The sequence below is a fragment of the Eptesicus fuscus genome, chromosome 22, assembly GCF_027574615.1.
Source record: "Eptesicus fuscus isolate TK198812 chromosome 22, DD_ASM_mEF_20220401, whole genome shotgun sequence".
NCBI lineage: Eukaryota > Metazoa > Chordata > Mammalia > Chiroptera > Vespertilionidae > Eptesicus > Eptesicus fuscus.
This window is the reverse complement of record NC_072494.1, coordinates 9437213-9457334: the sequence shown is the minus strand read 5'-3', so window position 1 is coordinate 9457334 and position 20122 is coordinate 9437213.

Genomic DNA, 20122 nt, shown 5'->3' with positions numbered 1-20122 from the left:
AGCACCCAACATGCTTGCACCCTCAAGCTCACACACGCACATATTCACGACCGTGCACAAAATCCAAGCAAGCTCATTTGCCCTCTCTGGATCTCGAACACACATAGTCACCCCCCTGCCAGGGATTAACCCCCCAAACACACACACTCATATACACACATTCCTAAAGGTAACCAACAAATATCCATATACACCCACACCTCCACCAGCACACACACTCACACGAAGCTCACACCCAGACCAGGAAATGACCCCACAAACAACCGCTCACACTCAGAGCCCCCATGCCCCCCTCAGTCAGCCTTCTCCCTCCTCTGAGAGCAGTCACTGCCCCCCAGCCCACCTCCTGGAAACTGCTGGTAGCCCACCCCAAACCCTGATTCTACCAGGCCGGCTTCCGGCTCTGTCTCCCATTCTGAGACTCGAGAGGGTCCAAGGCCAAGCTTGAGGACAGTGGTGAGGACTATGGGAAGCGGCTGGTGCCGGTAGGCACTGAGCCGTTGTCAACTATTTGCACGAGTATTTGCACTCTTCCTCAGTTGTCTTGTGTGGGTAGGGCTGGGGGTCCATGTGGAGAGTCTGGATCTGGCCGGGACCATAGCTGTTCGCGTGACACAGCTCTGAGTGGAGGTGAGTCATGAATACTGGGGCAGCTGGATGGAGAAACACATGCCCACCCTGAACTAGCCCCAAAGCCCTCAGTCTCCCTCACCTCCTCTCCCCCTCGCCCTCTGGTCCCCATATATTGATTGCCCTTCTTCAGAGGACATATGTTCAATGCACTCTCCCCCGCCACCCCCCACCCCCTACTAGCCTGCCACCAGGCTTCACTACTGAGCTTTAAAAATATGTGTCTTCCCTGGCTCTCGTGGCTCAGTGGTTGAGCGTTGACCTATGAACCTAGGAGGTCCAGGTTCAATTCCTGGTCATGGCCTATGCCCAAGTCGTGGGCTCGATCCCCCGTGTGGAGCATGCAGGAGGCAGCCAATCAATGATTCTCATCAGTGATGTTTCTATCTCTCTCCCCTCTCCCTTCCTCTCTGAAATCAATAAAAATATATATTTTTAAAAATGTGTCTCTTTTGCCCAGCTGGCATGGCTCAGTGGCTGAGCATCAATCTATGAGTCAGGAGGTCACGGTTCAATTCCTGGTCAGGGCACATGCCCAAGGTTGCGGGCTTGATCCCCAGGGTGGGGCAAGCAGGAGGCAGCTCATCAATGATTCTCTCTCATCATTGATATCTGTGTCTCTCTCTCTCTCCTTCTCCCTTCCTCTATAAAAATAACATTAAAAAAAGTAAAAATGTGTCTCTTTCATCTTTAAAATGTAGACCCTTCAAAGTTACAGGAGGCAGGGATTTCCAATTCCAGTTATGCTTCTGAATAGCCCCCCACATGATCTAAGGGCCTCGCTGGATTGTCACAGAAAGTAAGTTTAGCTGCCTTACCATGGGGTGCTTTCGTGGGAAAGCGGGGTAGTGTAAAGTAAACTCAGTTTTAAGATATAAATTCCCCTTTCAATGCCACCTACTGTTCGTTTATATCTGACAATCTCAAGTATTCGAGTTGAGAAAGTAAGAGTTGGAAAACTTCCCGGGAACTGAGCGGTGGGCTGTGTAACCGCGAGTCCTGCCTGGACCCCATTATCCGGGACAAAGTGGGTCAGCCTCATTCAGCTCTTGCCCAAAGTCAAGTTTTCCAGCTTAACCATACCCAAGAAGGGTAATATTTATTTGTCTCACATCTGTTTTGTTTTTCCCCCCCAAACTCAATCAGGGAAGTGGGGTACTCCCCATTGGCTGTTCTCAAGATGGCAGCATGGCTGTACTTTCCACAAATTCATGGGTGTATTTCTCTCATCCCGCCTGTTCTCACGGCTTTCCCAACCCCAGAATGCTACCCACTAAAATTCTCCTGGGCTGCCCAGATCCAACTCAAATGCCATCTCTCACACAAGGCCGTCTCCAGGTCTCCCAACCCCATAGCCCTGCTTCTACAGCGTAGTTGCTTTAAAATGTACTTAGCAAATGAATGAGTGACTAAAATACCACTTGGTCTTGGGAAAGTAATAATCTAACCAGCGAACAATCTAATCAAAAAGTCATGACACAGGCACATTAGAAATAGTTAACAACAAAAGAGAACATATAAAATGGCAGGTGCTCTAAAGGCACACTGTAAAGAAACCATCTCCCCAGCCACAAGAATTCAGAATAAATACATCTGAAAAAAAAACAAAAAACCATGAGTTAAGGGAGAAAGGCCTCTGATCAACAATACAGATTGTTCTGGAATCCATGCTTTGAAGTGGATAGACTGTCTACATAAAAGAATACCTCATGCCCTCACTTAGGTACTGTTTACACCTAGTTTACAAACATCTACACTAATAAAAGAGAAATATGCAAATTGACCACACCTTCACAACACCCACCAGCCAATCAGGAGTGAGTATGCAAATCAACCCAACAAAGATAGAGGGTTAATTTGCATACACAGGCGTGGAGCAAAGACTGAAGACTGAAGATGCTTGGCTTCTCCACTGAGGCCGGAGCGAAGGCCTGGGTCCCGGGTGCCGGAGGAAAACCGGTGCTGGCAGCCAGGGGAAGGAAGGCCTATTGCACAAATCTTCGTGCAACGGGCCTCTAGTTTCTAATAAGCATCATCTGACTCCCAAACCCCGGCTAGACTAGAAACACATTAAAGAAGAGCAGGGGGTGAGTTCAGGAGACCCAGGTACTGCTAAGGGGGCACCGTGAGGATGAATTCCTTTTCCCAGTGACTCCTCTCGGCACCCTGAACCATCACAGAATAACAGCATCCGTAGTGGCCACTGTGAGTTATAAAGATCGGACGGATAGTCTGTATACCGCACTCTATTTAAGAAAATGGGGAAGTTGTGAAAAAAACATTAGAAAAATTGTCATCCCCAATGTTTGCAATGTTAAAAAGTGCTGGTTCTTTAAAGGGCCATTTCCTGCAACATCTACACATGTGTAATATCTTCTTATAGGTGAAGACTTCCAGTGATGAGGTATTAAAATATGGGTTATTAGTGCCCAAGGAGAGAGTCACAAGTCAGAGTCAACTTGTCCTCACCTGGAGGAAAGACAGAGGCGGACTAGGCATCAGGGAAGGGCCGTGGCTGGAACAGGGAGTGGCTTATCTCAAGTGCTTAATAAATAGGAGTTGAATAAATAGATAAATGGCATTTGTTTGAAGTCTGGAGAGCACAGTGTCTGGGATCCAGTCAAGGGCAATGGACAGAGCAGTGAACCCCAGGTCAGGGCTCATGCTGAGACATAGTGGATTCCAAATCCAGTGGCTGATGAGTAGAGACCTTAGAATTCAACACTCGTGCTAGAACTGTTTAAAACAGGCTAGGAACACGATAACGTATTCATTCATCTATCCATTCACTCAAAAGCTTATATGTAGTCCCTATTACAAATTGGGTGACGTATTAACTACCAGGGATACAAAGCTAGACAATGGAACAGTGATCAGTGATTCAACAATTTATTCAACAAATATTTACTGAGCACTTACTATATGCCAGTCACTCTTCGAGGCTCTAGGGATCCATCGAAACAGACAATGTTTCTGCCCTCATGGAGTTTATATTCTAGTGGGGAGAGATGGACAAACAGACAACACGCACAGGGGTAACGTGCTAAGAGAAAACAGGGTAGGACAAAAGACCGGGGGGCTGGGGGCAGGGGAGGAGGTGGGGGTGCCCTCCCCCTCCTGGAGGAGCTCAGGCTGGTGTGAGACTGTTACTTAAACAAAGCCTCGACACTGGATTCCGGAGTGTGACAGACCTGAGGCTGTGGGGAAGGTGGAGCGAAGGGAGGCCGGCCCTCAGCAGAACGTGAAGGATGAGTATCTGGCAGATAAAGAGGGAGGAACATCCTGGGAGAGGCACAGGCGTGTGACGGAGCCTGTGCGGGGAAGCCGTAGCTGATGGTGTGCGGTGCTGATGAGCTGCGGAGAGGGGGTGGGGTGACAGGAGGCTGCGTGGTGCTGCAGGTCTGAGGCACGAGATGCCACTGGTGTCACGGGAGAAGGACAGGAGGGCAGGCAGTTGCAGCAGCAGGATTTCTCAGGCCACCTGCTGGCAGTTTGGCATGGGGACAGCGTGAGGGAGGAAGCAGGGCGAGGATGGGTGGGAGGGTGGGCACCACCTGGAAGCGCGGGGCCGACGCCAGAGCTCAGGGAGCCTTCTATGGCGGGCTGAGAAGTCTGGCTTTTTCTGGTAGGCAATGGGGAGCCACTGAAGAGCCTCTATGAAGAGAAATGAGCTGATGGGGCCTGGGGAGTGGCTTTGTGAGCAAAGGGTGAAGGCAGGGAGACCAAATAGAAGACTAGTGAGACATAGGAACCTGAGCTGACGAATGGGCTTGAGCTCCCACAGCCTGTGCAGCCACAGGCCAATCTCGGGGACACGTGGGGAACCAGGAGGAAGAGGAAGTTCAAGGGGGAAAAGGTGAGTTCAGTTATAGCTTGTCGAGTGTCCGTACCTTTGGGATGTGCAGGGGCAAACACTAATAGGTCACCTTTATGGAGCATTTATTGTACACCAGGCCCTGTGCTAAGTATCTTCCAGGTCTCCTTCATTCCTCACTACAACCCCTGTTGTAGGTATTAGACCATCTACAGCAGGCGTCCTCAAACTACGGCCCGCGGGCCACATGCGGGTGTTTTTGCCGTTTTGTGTTTTTACTTCAAAATAAGATATGTGCAGTGTGCATAGGAATTTGTTCATAGTGTTGTTGTTTTTTAAACTATAGTCCGGCCCTCCAATGGTCTGAGGGACAGTGAACTGGCCCCCTGTTTAAAAATTTGAGGACCCCTGATCTATAGTTTACAGAGAAGGAAACTCGGGCACAGACAGGCGATCCCACAGCTGCTAGTAGGTGGGGAGGCCAGGCTCTGAGCCAGGCTGGCCGAGCATAGACTCCCAGCTCTAATCTTTCAGCCAGCCTTTCAGCTCTGTGCAGTGTGGGTTTAGAGCTGGGGAGGAGATAGGCTACGGACGGTGAACATTGTTTCGGGAGGTGACTGGTCATTGAAGATGCGGCAGGGAGGAGAGCAAGAGGTGGGTAGAGAATGAATGCAGATTGTGCAGCAAGGAGATAGGACAGGGACGTGCGGGGGATGTGACAAGTGTCACTGTCGTTTTGTTTCGACGCAGGCTTAAGCCTGTTTATAGACCAGGGAAAAGAAACGTTAAATCTCAGAACTTAAGAAAGAAGGGGACAGGTGGAAGGACTAACCTTGCATAGGTGGAGACAGGTGAGCAGACAGGTCAAGGGCATGCTGGTATTCTCCATGAAGTAGGAGGGAAGAGGTGTGTGTGGTGGCCTCCTGGGGCCCTTTGACAATCTGATTGTCACTGGGATGGAAACCACAGAAAAAATACACACATTCCCAATTTTTTTCCCCAAATGATTTGGATGGTCTCACAGTTCCTGGGGGCCTTTGTGAGACCCCAGACAGTGCTCTCTAAAGTCTCTTCTGCCCGGCCGGCGTGGCTCAGTGGTTGAGCGCCGACCCATGAACCAGGAGGTCACGGTTCAATTCCCAGTCAGGGCACGTGTCCAGGTTGCAGGCTTGATCCCCAGTGTGGGGTGCCCAGGAGGCAGCCCATCAGTGATTCTCTCTCATCATCGATATTTCTATCTCTCCCGCTCCCTTCTTCTCCGAAATCAATAACAAAATATATTTTAACGTTTCTTCTGTGTCTAAGAATTATCTTCCATGCGTTGAGTTTGAGGTGAGGGTGGGATGTCTAAGCAGAAACTTGGAAAAAGCAGTTGAAGGGGTGTAATTTTCCATTAACTGACTCTGATGGGCTCCGGAGTCTAGTCTGTGGACCAGAGCAGATGTGCTCTGTGTAAAGCCGCGGGCCCACGAGGCCCTTAGCGAGCAGCCGTGGCCATGACCCCGTGCACTGACCCCACGGTGGGCCGGGCCCCGTGAGCGTGCCGCTGGCAGGTCTGGGCAGGCAAGCCCACGCCCAGGCTATCATTACCCTGGGGGCTGGGAGGGGACGCAGGCGGAGCTCAGGTCTCATAAGCAGAATCCTCCCAGGCCTCGTCAACCCTGCACTTGGGCAGCCTGGTTATCAGGGAAAAGGATACGAGCCGGGGCAGACAGCCTGATGGAGGCGCCAGCCAGTGCACATGGCCTTGGGCCTTGGGTGTCCGCAAGGCGGGCCCACTTGCCTGGGCGGTGCCAAGGATCACACTCACGCCGATCTCGGGCAGGGCTGGGCGAGTTAATCACACCTTCCGGGGCCCGGAAGTTTCTTTAATGTTGTTTTTAATCTACGGAGACGTCATCCGTAATTCATTACCTATTTATGAGAAACACTTGAGTAACACCCCACATCCCGTGTTAGCTGATTCCCTGAACTAGCACCAGCTGGCATTACATCCTGAGGGTGAACCAGCCTCTGGCATGGCGGGGGGTCGGGGGGTGGGGAGGGTGGGGGGGGGGCGGGGGGCTGGCTCTGGCTCCTCCTGGCTGTGATGTGGAGCAGACACAGGCATAAAAGGAAGATACACTCCACCACCCCCGCCCCTTCCCCAAGTCACAGTTTCCCTGGGTTCTGCAGAAGGTGGGGAGAGGGGGCGGGCAGGACTGGGCATAGGATACCACCATTCATCCATCCTGGTGCTCAGGGTTGTATTAATCATGCCTTTTGATTTTCTGCATTTCAATTCCTTTGGGTAAATACCAAGGAGCACGGTTGCCGGGTCCCATAGTAACAGTATGTTTAGTTTTGTAAGAAACCTCAGCCTGACTTCCAAAGTGTCCGCCCCATGTTCATGGATGCACCCCTTCCCAGCCAAGCCTTCTTCAGGATATCAGCGCTGGATGCAGGACCCACGAGCTCTCCCGCGCCCCCTAGGGGTAGAGGGTGGTACTTCTCCCTTTCTTCAGCAGCCCTGGCTCTTTGCCTGTGTCCTGGGAGAGGCTTCCCCATCTTCTCTCCAGGAAGATGGCTCCACTTCTCCTCCTCTCCCAGAGCCATGGATGGAGGGTTCACTCTCCCCCTCAATGGCTTAACGCTGTTGCTTCCCAGGAGAAAAGGGTCTAGGGACGCAGGCAGGGCTTTGTGCCTGTCCTCTCAGCCATCCATCACCTCCCTCCCTCCCGAGGAACAGAGAAGACGCCCCTCACCCTGCTGCCCTGTCCCCCTCTTTCCTGCGAGCACCCAGCACAGGCTGGCGAAGAAGCTCGAAACCCTCATTGTGCCCAGGGACCCCGCTACTCCAGTGACAGGCTGAGCCCTCGGCCTGGGAGACGGAGTTAACATTTCCGTGTGCGTCTCTTTACTGGCTCGTGTCCGCCACCCGCTCCCCCACGCTCTGCCAGGAGGGAGGACTGCCTTGCCTCTGTGGGCCGGTATCCCCTTGGAATTTGGTCGCTTGGCTGCCTGGTGAACTCAGCTCTCTCACGGGCCCCACACGAGTTAGAACTCTGTGGCTTATCCAGCTCTTCCTCATTGCCAGGGTGGGGACGACCGTCTTCACCCCGAGACAAAGCCTCACTCTCTTGTCACCGGATTTTTCTCTGTGGCCAGGAGGGGTGAGCTTCCCATCCACATGCAGGAAACGAAGCTCTCGGCGAGGTCCGGTTCTCCCATTGGCCAGCGGCGCTGGGACTCCCCTGCCACCAAACGGCATGAGGACTTCCCGGGTGAATGGGGGGGGACTGGGCAGGGGACAACCTGCTGAACTACATGCTGTGCTTGAGGGACCACCCCAGGAGGCGCATCACCTCCGTCTGGGTCGACACAGCACTCCAGAAAAGGTGGGCGATGAGGCAGGCGAGCAAGGGATCCAGGTGATGAGTCCGGGTGAAGCCGTGCCCCTGGGTCCGGCCGAGACCAAACCAGAGGGAGTCGGACCTCCGTTGCCACCATTTGTCCACCATCCAGAGCTGAGGGGTCAGTGCTGACATGTACACATAAGGAACTGGTGGACATGGAAATTGGGTCTCAAAAGAACTGTTGGTCCAGAAAGAAACTCACTACAGACTGATTCATTCGCCTGTCAGCATAACTATTATTGCTCGTCTCACATTCAGTTCTTATAAGTATATCTCTAGGGACACATGATCTCGCTCATCTAGGGGAAATGATGAACAACATAGACTGATGAACAAGAACAGAACCAGAAACAAGGAGGCATCGATCGGACTATCGGGCCTCAGAGGGAGGATAGGGGAGGTTGGGGGGAGGGGGGAGAGATCAACCAAAGGACTTGTGTGCATGCATATGAGCCTATCCAACGGTTAAGTTCAACAGGGGGTTGGGGCATCCGTGGGGAGGGGTGTGGGATGGGAATGGGGAGATGAGGACAAATATGTGACACCTTAATCAATAAAGAAATTAAAATAAATAAATAAATAAATAAATTGTTATCAATGTAAAAAAAAAAAAAAAAGGGATCCAGGAGAGAGAGGGCCCCTGCAGAGGTATCCAAACCAGGTAGTCAACCGAGTCAACTTTGCAACCTGCATCTCTAATGGGATCGCTCGGCCGAGGTGGTAATCTTCCCCGCTTTGGTTGCGGGAGCAGTTGATACATCCTGGGCAGGTGCACACGTAAGTATTGAAATAGTGAAACAATGGCTGTGGAATTCTTGCCAGTGGGGTTGCGTGCGCAGGATTTGTAACCGCTCTCAGAAGCACCCCGCTGCTTTGTAGCTGCTTTCCTGTGCTTACGCTGTGTGAACAGGGTGAGAGAACCTGAAATACCGCCTTTACAAGATTGATTTAGTAACTGACGAAAGGAGTATCGTTGCGGGGAATAATGTCGCTTAAGTCTGCCACGGCAGGAGTTGTGCTGCTTGGAAGGATCCGATATGGTAAACTTGTGATTGTACTTTCAAATGTCTCAGGAAATATGATTAATTACAAAAAATCAGGGGAGCCAATGTTTAAGGATTTAACCTGTTAAAATTAATGAGTTTAACATTGATCAAAGAGCCAGGGAGAAACACATTTTTAAAGGCCTTTTGAGTTGTTACGTTCGTTAATAGAACAAGCTGGTTTGTAAGTTGAACTTGAAGCCAAGTTTAAAATAAGCTAGGCTTTAAAAAAAAAAAAAACAGAACTTTAATATGTTGCATATTATATTTGAAAAGCTCACAATGAACTATAGTCAGTGTTTTCCAAAAGCCTCCTTTCACCATATGAAAAAGAGAAGAGAGAAAAACAAAACAAAACAAAACAAAAAAACACCCCACACCTCATCCACCTCTGCTTGGTGGCTTCAGGTCCCGTCCACTTGCTCTTATTACTTTCTGCCAAACTAATGAGTAAAAAATGATGCTTTGTTATGGCTTTGATGTCCGTTTCTATGACTACAGCCGGGCTGACCATCTTTTCATCTTGGACTGGACATTTATGGTGCTGTCAGAATTTCTGCGGAAGCCTCGAAGCTGGAAACAGGAGGTGGATGCGCACGGCCGGATGCCAAAGAGCAGCCCTGGGCCCGTCCCCGAGGGGGTGCTCGGGGCGGCCACGCTGTCCCAGGGGCTTCTCACCCACCCACCTTGGGCCTATGACGAGAAAGCAGCGAGCCGGCGAGGAAGGAAGGAGACCCTGAGAGGGAGGGTGGAGGGAGAATGCTAGTTTCTCCTCCTCTCCCCCATATTGGGGGGGGGGTCCCTCTTACCCTCAAGCCAAATATGAGGAGCCTGAAGAATGCTGCCCCCTAGAAGTGGGGAAGTCCTTGACTTGCCAAAAGGATTGACTGGCATTTTCCCACCTGGCCAGCTCTTTACTGGGGGGGTGGGGGGATGGGGAGGTGGGGGGGGGTGGGGAAGGGGGGAGGCAGGGGACAGGGTAGGATTCCACTGAAAGTGAAGCTATAACTACCACCTGGTTTTGGGGATCCTTCTGGCAGTGGAGCCCCAAGGGAAGAAGGGAGATGAGACTGAAACATGGCGCCAGGCAAGCAGCCAGCCCCGCTGAAGTGCTGGCTGAGGGAGAGGAAGCTCTGGACGGCGTGTGGAGGACACAATGAGAGCAAGCGACGGCTTTGGCGCCTGTCGCAGCCGTGTCCGTGCTGGGTCAGGATGCCGGGCCCTGCAGGTCGTGCTGGGTCAGGATGCCGGGCCCTGCAGGTCGTGCTGGGTCAGGATGCCGGGCCCTGCAGGTCGTGCTGGGTCAGGATGCCGGGCCCTGCATGTTGTCTGACCACACTGAAGGCCCCGCGGCAGTTGGGCTCTGAAGCCAGGCACGCGTCTGACTGTGCAAAGGTGCGTGGCTGCAACAGGCATCTCCTACGCCTGGTCTCAGGCCACCTGTCTCTCGCTGGCCATTGCTGAGGCCACCCGCTGGGCACAGGGGTGAACTGACAGCTGCCTCCGCTGCCTTGCCCAGCTCAGACCTTCTTCCCTCGGGTTTCCGGGCACTGCCAGGTGCTGTGGCCCCACCAGTCCATGCGGCCATTCTCAGGCATGTGGCGTGTGAACCTGGAAATGCGCAGGAAGTCAATGCTCCACGGGGCGACCCAGTTCAGTCCTCCGGAAGCGGAGGCCGAGGTGGCATTGGGAGTGCAGCTGGTTTATTTGGGGATGAGAGGTCAGGGCAGATCCCGAGGGCACTGCAGATGGAGGCTTTAGGCCAAGCGCACGCCTTGCAGCCAAAAGGCAAATTCTTTCTTTCTTTCTTTAAAAAAAAAAATATATTTCATTGATTTTTTACAGAGAGGAAGGGAGAGGAATAGAGAGTTAGAAACATCGACGAGAGAGAAACATCGATCAGCTGCCTCCTGCACACCTCCTACTGGGGATGTGCCCCCAACCAAGGTACATGCCCTTGACCGGAATCGAACCTGGGACCCTTCAGTCCGCAGGCCGACGCTCTATCCACTGAGCCAAACCGGTCAGGGCCAAATTCTTTCTTGAAAGATCAGAACAGCACACCTCAAGGCTGCCACACGAACCAGTGGGACTAAGTTACATTTCAGCCAGTGGACGTAACACTCCCCTGTTCTACCCCTAGGGCAGCCAACTCTGAACGCCACAGGCTCCACAGAGGGTCTCCGGCAAGACTCAGCCCTGGTCGCCTACAGCAATAATCAGCTCCATCATGCACCTTGGCTTGATTTTTCCCTCCTTCCTTTTACCCTCTCCCTAGCCCCCCACTCCCGTTCCTTGAGATCACTCCTCAGATTATCTGCCTGCAAACCCGGACCTCAAATTGCTTTGTGGGAACCTGGATAAAACAGCTGGCTTACCGCGTTTCCTAAGTCAACAGCGCCCTCTGCTGCTGGTACAATGAAGCGCCGTTTCTTTCATGAATGGTGCGTGTGTGTGTGTGTGTGTGTGTGTGTGTGTCGCGCGCGCGCGCGCGCGTGCTTGCAGTGTCGTCGGTGGTATGAATATGTTTCTGACTTTGATTTTGTGATACTGTTTCTGGAGCCACTTAAATTCAGGTGTTTCTACCTCCTTTCCTGTGATTATCAAGCCCCCTGGGAGATGCCTCCTTGTTACAAGTCCCCCTGGCCCCCTGATGTCCCTAAGGCTCACACTTTCTCTGATCCGCTGGGTCTCAAACTCACTGTCAGTATTTCCCCGCTCCTGATGGCGGGCTCCCCTCCGGCTGCTCTGGTGGAGGCCATTTCTCTTGGGCTGCGGCGTGGATCTTGTTGGCCTCTCTCCCACAGTCCCCGCTGCGTTCTCTACTCCGAAAGCTGCCCCTGCTCGGCTGCGTGCACAGGTTCGTGCTTCTGTGTACATCATCTTCCGGTATAAGTGTGGGCGATTCGTCCTCCTTCTTGCTCTGTGTTGTTTTGGGGGATGTCTTAGATTCCTCCTCTGGGTGATGGCCAGTATCCTATGCCAATCCCAAGTCCTGATTCCACTTGGAGTCCACTTTCCTATTCCTCCTTGAGTCAGTATTGGAGTTGTAACTAGAAAATTGTCATATTTTTTTTTTTTTTTGGCCTGAGTTTTCAAGTTAATTGGCATAACATTTAATTAAAATATTTGCTTATTATTTTTTAGATCTTTGCTATAGTTTTTTCCCCTCTTCTCTCCAATACTAATTTGGTTATTTGTGGCTTCCTATATATTTTTTTTCCCTGTGATCATTTTATCAGGTATTTTTTAAGTATTCGTATTTTCAATAAAACAACTTTTGGGTGCATCTATCTACAACTTTATTTTTCATTCTGTTAACTCCTTCTCTTAACTTCATTATTTCATTCCTTATATTTTCTTTGGCTTTAGTCTATTATGCCTACTGTAACTTCTCAACTGGGTAGTTAACACAATTTTTAGTCTTTTCATTTTTCAATATAGATAGTTAATGCACAAGTATCCTCTTAGATAGTTTTAGCTGCATTCCAAAAGTTTTTATCTGTACCATTTTCATCATTACTCACTTTTAAGCTGTCTTAGCCCAGGCCCTTTGCAAAGCAGAGCCTGAAGCAAAGTTAGATGTTAACATGTTTGCAAGGTGCAGCCCAGGGCAGGGAAGGCGAGTGAAAAGCAGCGAGGCAGGGCCCAGGCACAGAAACGTGACCCAGTGCCTCATGGCGCCCCTCACTCCTTCCAAGGGCGCCGGCTGCTGGGCAGCTGTGTGCACTCCGTGTACGGAATTTCCCCAGAAAGCCTGCAAGGAGGGACCCCACCTGAGTGTCTGCAGGAGAGAGAAAGGAGGTGTCTTCCCAGCTGCCTTTCATCTCACTTCCCACTGGTCAAGATTCATTCCACGGATACTCATTACCCTGCATTCCAGAGGGTGTCATCCGGCCCTTCATCGCCATGCAGGAAGTCAGATCCCACACCCCGCAGTGAGGTGTTCATGGAAATCCACAACAACCCAATGCAGGCAGGCCTCCGAATGGCCAGAGCCCCGGCAATGACCCTCAGGGTCACCTCCGCAGGGAAAGAGCCACGGCCAGCTGAGGTGCTTACTGAGGGCAAAGGCAATATGGAATGGGTAATGGAAGAATATATACATATATACTAGTACATACACACATATATGCATATAGATAATGTTTTACCTTTTCTCTTTTATCCTCTTGTCATGAAACACAAGATGTATTGACTTTATACCATAGTATTTAAGTTTTAAAATATATATATATATTTATATTGATTTCAGAGAGGAAGGGAGAGGGAGAGAGAGATAGAAATATCAATAATGAGAGAATCATTGATCAGCTGCCTCCTGCATGCCCCACACTGGGGATCGAGCCTGCAACCCGGGCATGTGCCCTGACCGGGAATCAAACTGTGACCTCCTGGTTCATAGGCCAATGCCCAACCACTGAGCCACACCGGCCGGGCTTACATCAAATAGTTGATGTAAAATATTAATTTTACATCAGCTATTTGAGTTGCAGGATATCAAGAAGGAGAGTAGACGTCACTCAAGGCCGCTGCCTCCTCTTCTGGGGGAGGGTTAGTGCAGATCCAGTTGTGCACAGGACAGTTGTAGCATGCTAGGCGGAGTCACAACCTTCCTACTGTCTCCATTTGGAGATGGTGTGGTCTGAGGTGGCGTGACGGAGGCCGAGCTGACAAAGAGTAGCCTTGTGATGGTTAATTTTATGTGTCAACTTGGTTGAACCTTGTGGTGCCAGATAGTCCATCCAACGCCATTCCAGGTGCTTCTGTGAAGGTGTCTTTGGACGAACTTAACCTTTAAATCGGTAGACTGCGTTGGGCAGATCACCCTCCCTACTGTGGTGGGCTTCACCAATCAGCGGGAGATCCGAATAGAACAAAAAAGGTGGCTCTTCCCCAAACAACAGAGGCTGGGGAGGAGGTGCAGGGATGAAGGGTTCCGAGGTGACCGTGTTGAACGTGCAGGTGAAAGTTACCAGCAGACGCTCGGGAGATTTCGCTGGAGACACGGATTTGGGAGTGGGCAGCCGGTCCTTGATCTGCACGCAACTACCCATGGCCACTGGAAACTGGCAGACAGTCCTCTGCGAGGTTTGTTCTCAGTTGGTCCAGCGCCCGGCCTCACCAACACCTGGGATGCTGTTAGAAGAAAACACTCGTGGATTCCCCACCCCAGACGAACCAAATGGAATCCTCAGGGTCTGGGGCCCAGCAATCCTCATTTTAAACCATTATCCCAAGTGATTTTCCTGCTCTTCCAACAGAGTGACAGGTGGCTCCTGAGTCACTAGGTGGCGCCAACACACACGCCATCTCCCACTTGGCCCATTCCTCAGCAAGAACAGAAAAGGATGCGAGGCAGTTCTGGGAAGTATCGGTGGGAATCTCCTAGGACCCAGGGGCGGCCCCAGGGGGAGCAGGGCTCGGCTCCCTTCCCACCAGCCCCTCAGTCAGGGTGTCCGCAGGCCCCCAGCAAACTTGAGGCTTCAGGGTCAGACAGGAGCAGGAAGTCAATGAAACAGGCATCTCCTACATCTTGTGGGGCCACAGCACCTGGCAGTGCCTGGAAACCCGAGGGAAGAAGGTCTGAGCTGGGCAAGGCAGCAGAGGCAGCTGTCAGTTCACGCCTGTGCTCAGCGGGTGGCCTCAGCAATGGCCAGCGAGAGACAGGTGGCCTGAAGTTTCATTGAGGTTCCTGGCTGCCCCGCACCCCGCACCCTGCACCCCGCACCCTCTTCTTCAGAAGCAACACCTCCCCTGCCTTTCCTAGGAGAGCCGACGCCACCACGGCCTCCAACATCCTGGCTCCAAGCACTCAGTCCTCTCCCTGCCCGTCTCCTGCTCACACGGTCTTGCAGGCGTCTAGGCCCTCGTGCCTGTCCCTCAAGCCACTCCCATGGTGTTTGTCTGCACTCTCGGCCCTGCGCTCCTTGACCCCCTCCAGGGTGTCTGTTCCCGGCTTTCGGATCATAAAACACCACCGTTCAGAGTCTCAAGACACTGCCTGGCACCCAGGACCCTAGTCTCCTGGGCCTGTGGGTACGGATGACTATTGGGGCTTTTTGTTATTAATGGAAGGGGGCTGGGGGCCCTGCTCCCACAATTAGGGGGCTGGCTGGGATTCCAGGTCACACAAGACCCCAGTTTCCTTTGACCAGTGGTCGGCAAACTAACTCATTAGTCAACAGAGCCAAATATCAACAGTACAATGATTGAAATTTCTTTGGAGAGCCAAATTTTTTAAACTTAAACTTCTAACGCCACTTCTTCAAAACAGACTCTCCCAGGCCATGGTATTTTGTGGAAGAGCCACACTCAGGGGGCCAAAGAGCCGCATGTGGCTCGCGAGCCGCAGTTTGCCGACCACAGCCCTTGACCATGGACAGTGACGGCAGACAGACCGGACTGGCTCCAGGCTGTGGGCTGATGGAGGAAGGACTGGGGATGTCGGTCCTCACACCGAGGTCGGGAGGAAGCTGTGTCCCCCACGAGGCCCAGTCCACCTCCCACTTCTTCCAACACACACCACACATCCCCCCACTTCCATCGCTGGCCCGCCGAGGACCACCCCGGATTGCGGAGAGCGAGGGGTGAGGGGGCAGGCCAGGCCCGAAATGGACCCGACATCGTCTCCACGTGTGGCCATGCAGTGAGTGCTCCTTTGTGAAAAGCGTTCCTGTGAAATTTACAAATTGTCCTTTTTAGGAGCCCACTTTGGCACGTATCCATTTCTTAAAAATACAGCAGGAGCTTCACGGCACGCAAGGAGATGGGGCTTCCGCAGACCGTGGGAAGGCCCTGCACAGAGGGACTCGGAGAATCTAAAATGAAGCCGGTACTCGATAGAGGGGAGGTCTACCTGCCACCCTCCCTGCCTTCCCGAGGGGATTGGGAGAAACCCACGAAGTGGACGCTGGTCGGCTGAGCAGCAGAGCCCGGGGTGGGCCTGGGTCTGGGCTGGGCAGCCTTCCCTGCTTCCTCCTGGTGGGTGGGCCAGCCCTTCTCCAATGCACAGCGTCCACCCAAGAGGGGCCGCTCTCTCGGCCCAGCTCATCCGGCCTCAGGAGCAGCTGCCAGAACCCCTACTCTGGAGCATGCGGGGGGAGGGAACGCTGCGGACACTTCTCTGGGCGTCACCCAGCTGGGCACAGAGTTCACACGGTGGGCCCTGACTCCAGAGAGAGCAGCCTAGCAGCAGGACAGCCACTGTGGCCGGCAACTGTGTTCGGAGACAACAGTTAGTTAGGTCAGCAGCGTTTTAACTTGCTAATCGCACAGGCCGGAGAGCTGGGGGGGAAGTGGTGAGGAGAACAATATGATACCAGCCGTTCACTTCTTGCCAGGAACTGCGCTGCGTGTGTTACAGACACCAGCCACCCTTTCTCACGCCACAGATGAGGAGACCGAGGGCTTGGAGGGTTAGGAACCTGCCGGCTCACCCACTAAGGGATGGAGGATTCCAGACCAGCTCTGTCTCCAGACACTTTGACACCAGGTTTCAGGACCCCCTTCCTGAAAGGGTGGGGAGAGGATGGAAGGAGGGAGGGGGGAAGGGGGGATGAAGGGAGGGAGGGAGAGAAGAAGGGATGAGGGAAAGCAAGGCCTAGCAGCAGACCTCCCAGAATGGGGCCAGTGTGGCTTATAGGTAGCATTATCAAGTCCCTAAGCCTGACCTTCCCATCCTGATTTTAAATTCAGACACTACCTCTGAGTTGTCAGTCATCTCAATTCAGACACTACCTCTGAGCTGTCAGTCATCTCTTCTCATTCTCTATTTGGTACCCCAGGCTGCGCCTGCCCCGTGTCTGCCTCAATCAGTCACACGTGCAAGTGCTTTGGGACCCTTGGAAGGAGAGTTCTGTCTAGAGAAGGCGCAGGAAGGTTCCCTGAGGAGGAGGTCTTGGGCGGGACTGGCAGGATGCTGGCAGGTGTGGGGTGATTCTCTTGGGGAAGCGGAGATAGGGATTTCAGGGGGAGGCACAGCCCGTGAGAAAGCCACACACCGGACTTCCCCTGCAGTACCTACAAACCCACGTAAATCCCTCTCTTCTCACGGTCCCCCAGATTGGCCAAGGTCCCTGGCTTTCCAAGAAGCGGCCTTCTTTACCACGTGCAACAATGGGACCCCAAAAGCCAGGAACCCCACCCCTGTTCCCAGTAGCGCTTTATAGGCTGCGGCTCCGTAAGCAGTGTCAGCCTTTGCTCCTCAAAGGCTCGTCCTTCCTAATTCAGTGAGGATCATTCTCACGGGCGACACTCCAGCGAAAGTCCTGCTGGCCCAATCAGCTGTCCAGCTCTATCCTGGTGAGAACCTATGCAAATAACTCTATCACAACAGAAAGGACACTCAGGATTCAGAATGTCCGATTTGGGGTTCAGGAATAAGCACAACTCGTTTTTAAGGGCTTTATTTTAGTTTGCAAAAGTACAGTTTCCTAAACTGATCTGGATTATAGAACACTTAGAAAAAGTGCTTTTTTCTCTCTATGGAAGATAGACCATTGACATGATAGCAACAATGTTCAAAATAAGCACAAAAGTCTCCCTCATCAGTTCCTTCAGTCACATCCCTGGAGGGAGACGCCCTTGGAAAGGAATGGGGTCCCCTCCTTCTGGGACCCCCCATGTAGCTGAACGAATGCCCACAGGAAGCACTGACTCATAATGATCACCCGTGGAGACATCCAGCTCGCCAAAGCACGTGAAGTCCTACCTTCCCTGTCAGAGTTTCCCACCTCTTCCGCCGACGAGGATCCTTTAAAATGTCAACCAAGTTAGTGGAGCCTCGCGAGAGTATCCGAACCCTCAGTGGGCATTCTGTTGATTGAGAAAACGCTATGACCCAAAGCGCTTGTGGATTCAGTGACTCGTTTGAATGAATAAGGGACAATTTATGAACCACAGTGTCGTGGATCAGTGATTTTCAACCGGAGTGACGCAAGAATTCAGGAGCTTTGACGTCTTCTCCCTCAGATTGTCCGGTAAAAAATTGACAACAGCTGACACAGCAGTAGCCATCTGGTGTGAATGAATGAAAATGATACCTACTTTTGATCAGACCGGCAAAAAAATGTAATTTCGAGTGTGCCTCAGAATTTTGGTAATGAGTTTGGAAAATGAGAATTTTGCCCTGAGATGGAAAAGGTGGAAGATGGCTGCTGTAGGTGGCCACACTTGTGGTCCAGCCTCCTTGAGGACCAGACAGTAGGGGAGAGGGGCCCAGCTGTCTGCCACCGAAAGGCAGCCACATGAGTTCTCCCCGGCAAAGCCAACAGGACCCACCAGCTGATCAACAGAATCCTGAGAAACGATGGCTTATTGTTGTTTTAAGCCATAACGTTTTGGATTCGTTGGTTATGCAGCAATCAATAACCAAAACACAGTGCTATCGTCAGGATAGGAAATACGCTAGTGTGCAAATGAGGGAGATGGAATATCTATCCATTTATTTGTCCATTTAATAAATAGTTACCGGAGCCTAGTAAATGCATATTGTCCAGATGAGCCTCGGGGTTGGCTTTGCATAAGGATCCACGAACCTTTTGTAATAACCCTGCGGCCCCAGAAAGTCTGAAACTTGCAGTAGAATAGGAAGTCCCAAGTTAGAGTAATATTCTAGATAGAGTATTTTCTGATTTCTGAAAAACACCCTGAACTCCCTCTCCTCACCCCAGATCTGTAATGCAAGCCGACCTTTTCATTCTGTTGGTTTGATCGCTGGTCTGAACATCAAGACTGAGCTGTGGTTTTTGTATCTGCCTCGGCCAATCATTTTTCTTTGCTTTCCTCCCCGATTATTGGCTGTAGCACGAGTTCTGGTCACACGGTTAGACTTGAACGGGGGCTAGTCCTGTGTTAATGTACAAAGTGTTCTTCACTGGACAGAGCACATTATCTCATTAAACCTCCAAACAACCCGGGGAGGCCATTTGCTCCAGGCCCTTGGAGCGAACTTGCAGGAAGAGGGTCAGTGTGATTCCGTCCGTCACCACTGTTGGACAAATTCAAGTGGTTGGGCATTTTCATAAACTTGTATGAAAGACGACACGCTCATAAGTGACGTCTTCATAATACAATTCAAAAGGTGACACTCCTTTATCCACAGGGTCAATGCCTTTCAATGAGAATTTTAGGTGCATTTCTGCTTTGTTCTCTGGAAGATTCAATTAACCCAGAAAAACACGTGGACGCCTCCCATCCTTCCCAGTAGCCATGAAGAGTTTGGGTTTTTCTCTTGTTGAGGCCCCGTCCCCCCAGGGATGCTGGAGAAGAATGCATTCAGGTTTCCAGATGTTGCTGTGCAGATGTGCCTCAGCACGCATCCCGCAGCCACCTGGTAGCAGCAGCAGCTGGAGCGGGTCCAAATGTCAATGTTCGTTCAGGTGAAAGGGTATCAAACAGAAGAAATGGAGCCGATGGGTGGTTTGTCAACTGAATTTGTGAGACTGTTTGATCAGCTGTTGGAATGAGCTCTCAGTAACCGAGACAGGCTTTCAGGATGCGGGAGTCCGCTTTCCTTTTGCTCGAGGTGGGGTCCCTCACCTGGATATCCTGGTCAGAAGGGATTTGCGTTTAGTCTCCGAGTTTATGCTGCTTTATTGAAGTGCTCGGAAGCGTCCATGTGTTGTTTCCATAAATATGAAAGTATCTTTGCATTGCCATTTCTAAGCCACGAAACAAAGGCCTACCCCTGAAATGGGAGCTGGGGGGCAGGCGGGGGGTAGAAAAGTCTGGGCCCTGGGGTGCTGGGAATGAATGTGTTGACCATCCAGCTTCTGACTCAGGAAAATGCATAAAGCATAAGCGAGTGGCAACATTCCCACCTCCTCCCCGGGTTCCTGGAATGAAAGACAATATCCCACCCCCACCCCACCCCCTACCCCCGCCTCCCAATTCCGGGACCTCCAACACGGTAGAAGCATCTCAGTAATCCGGCTCCTCTTTGGGGGGGAAGTTTTGATAATTATGTCAGGGGCTGGGCTGAACTTTCCCTGGCTATTAACTAAGTTTTTAACTCTGCAAATGAACAACAATGATGGTAACCAGTAAAAAGTATTAAAATTAAGACATAAACATTTTCAGGGAGAGTATTCCATCAACATTTTTAAAAAGCATTTCCAAGAGCCTCATAAACCATTTCCTCAATTGAAGATGGCAATCATAGCAAACATGTATGAAGCATTTATTAGGCTAGGTATTTTGCTAATGGACTTATATAGAGTCTCTCATTTAATTATTAT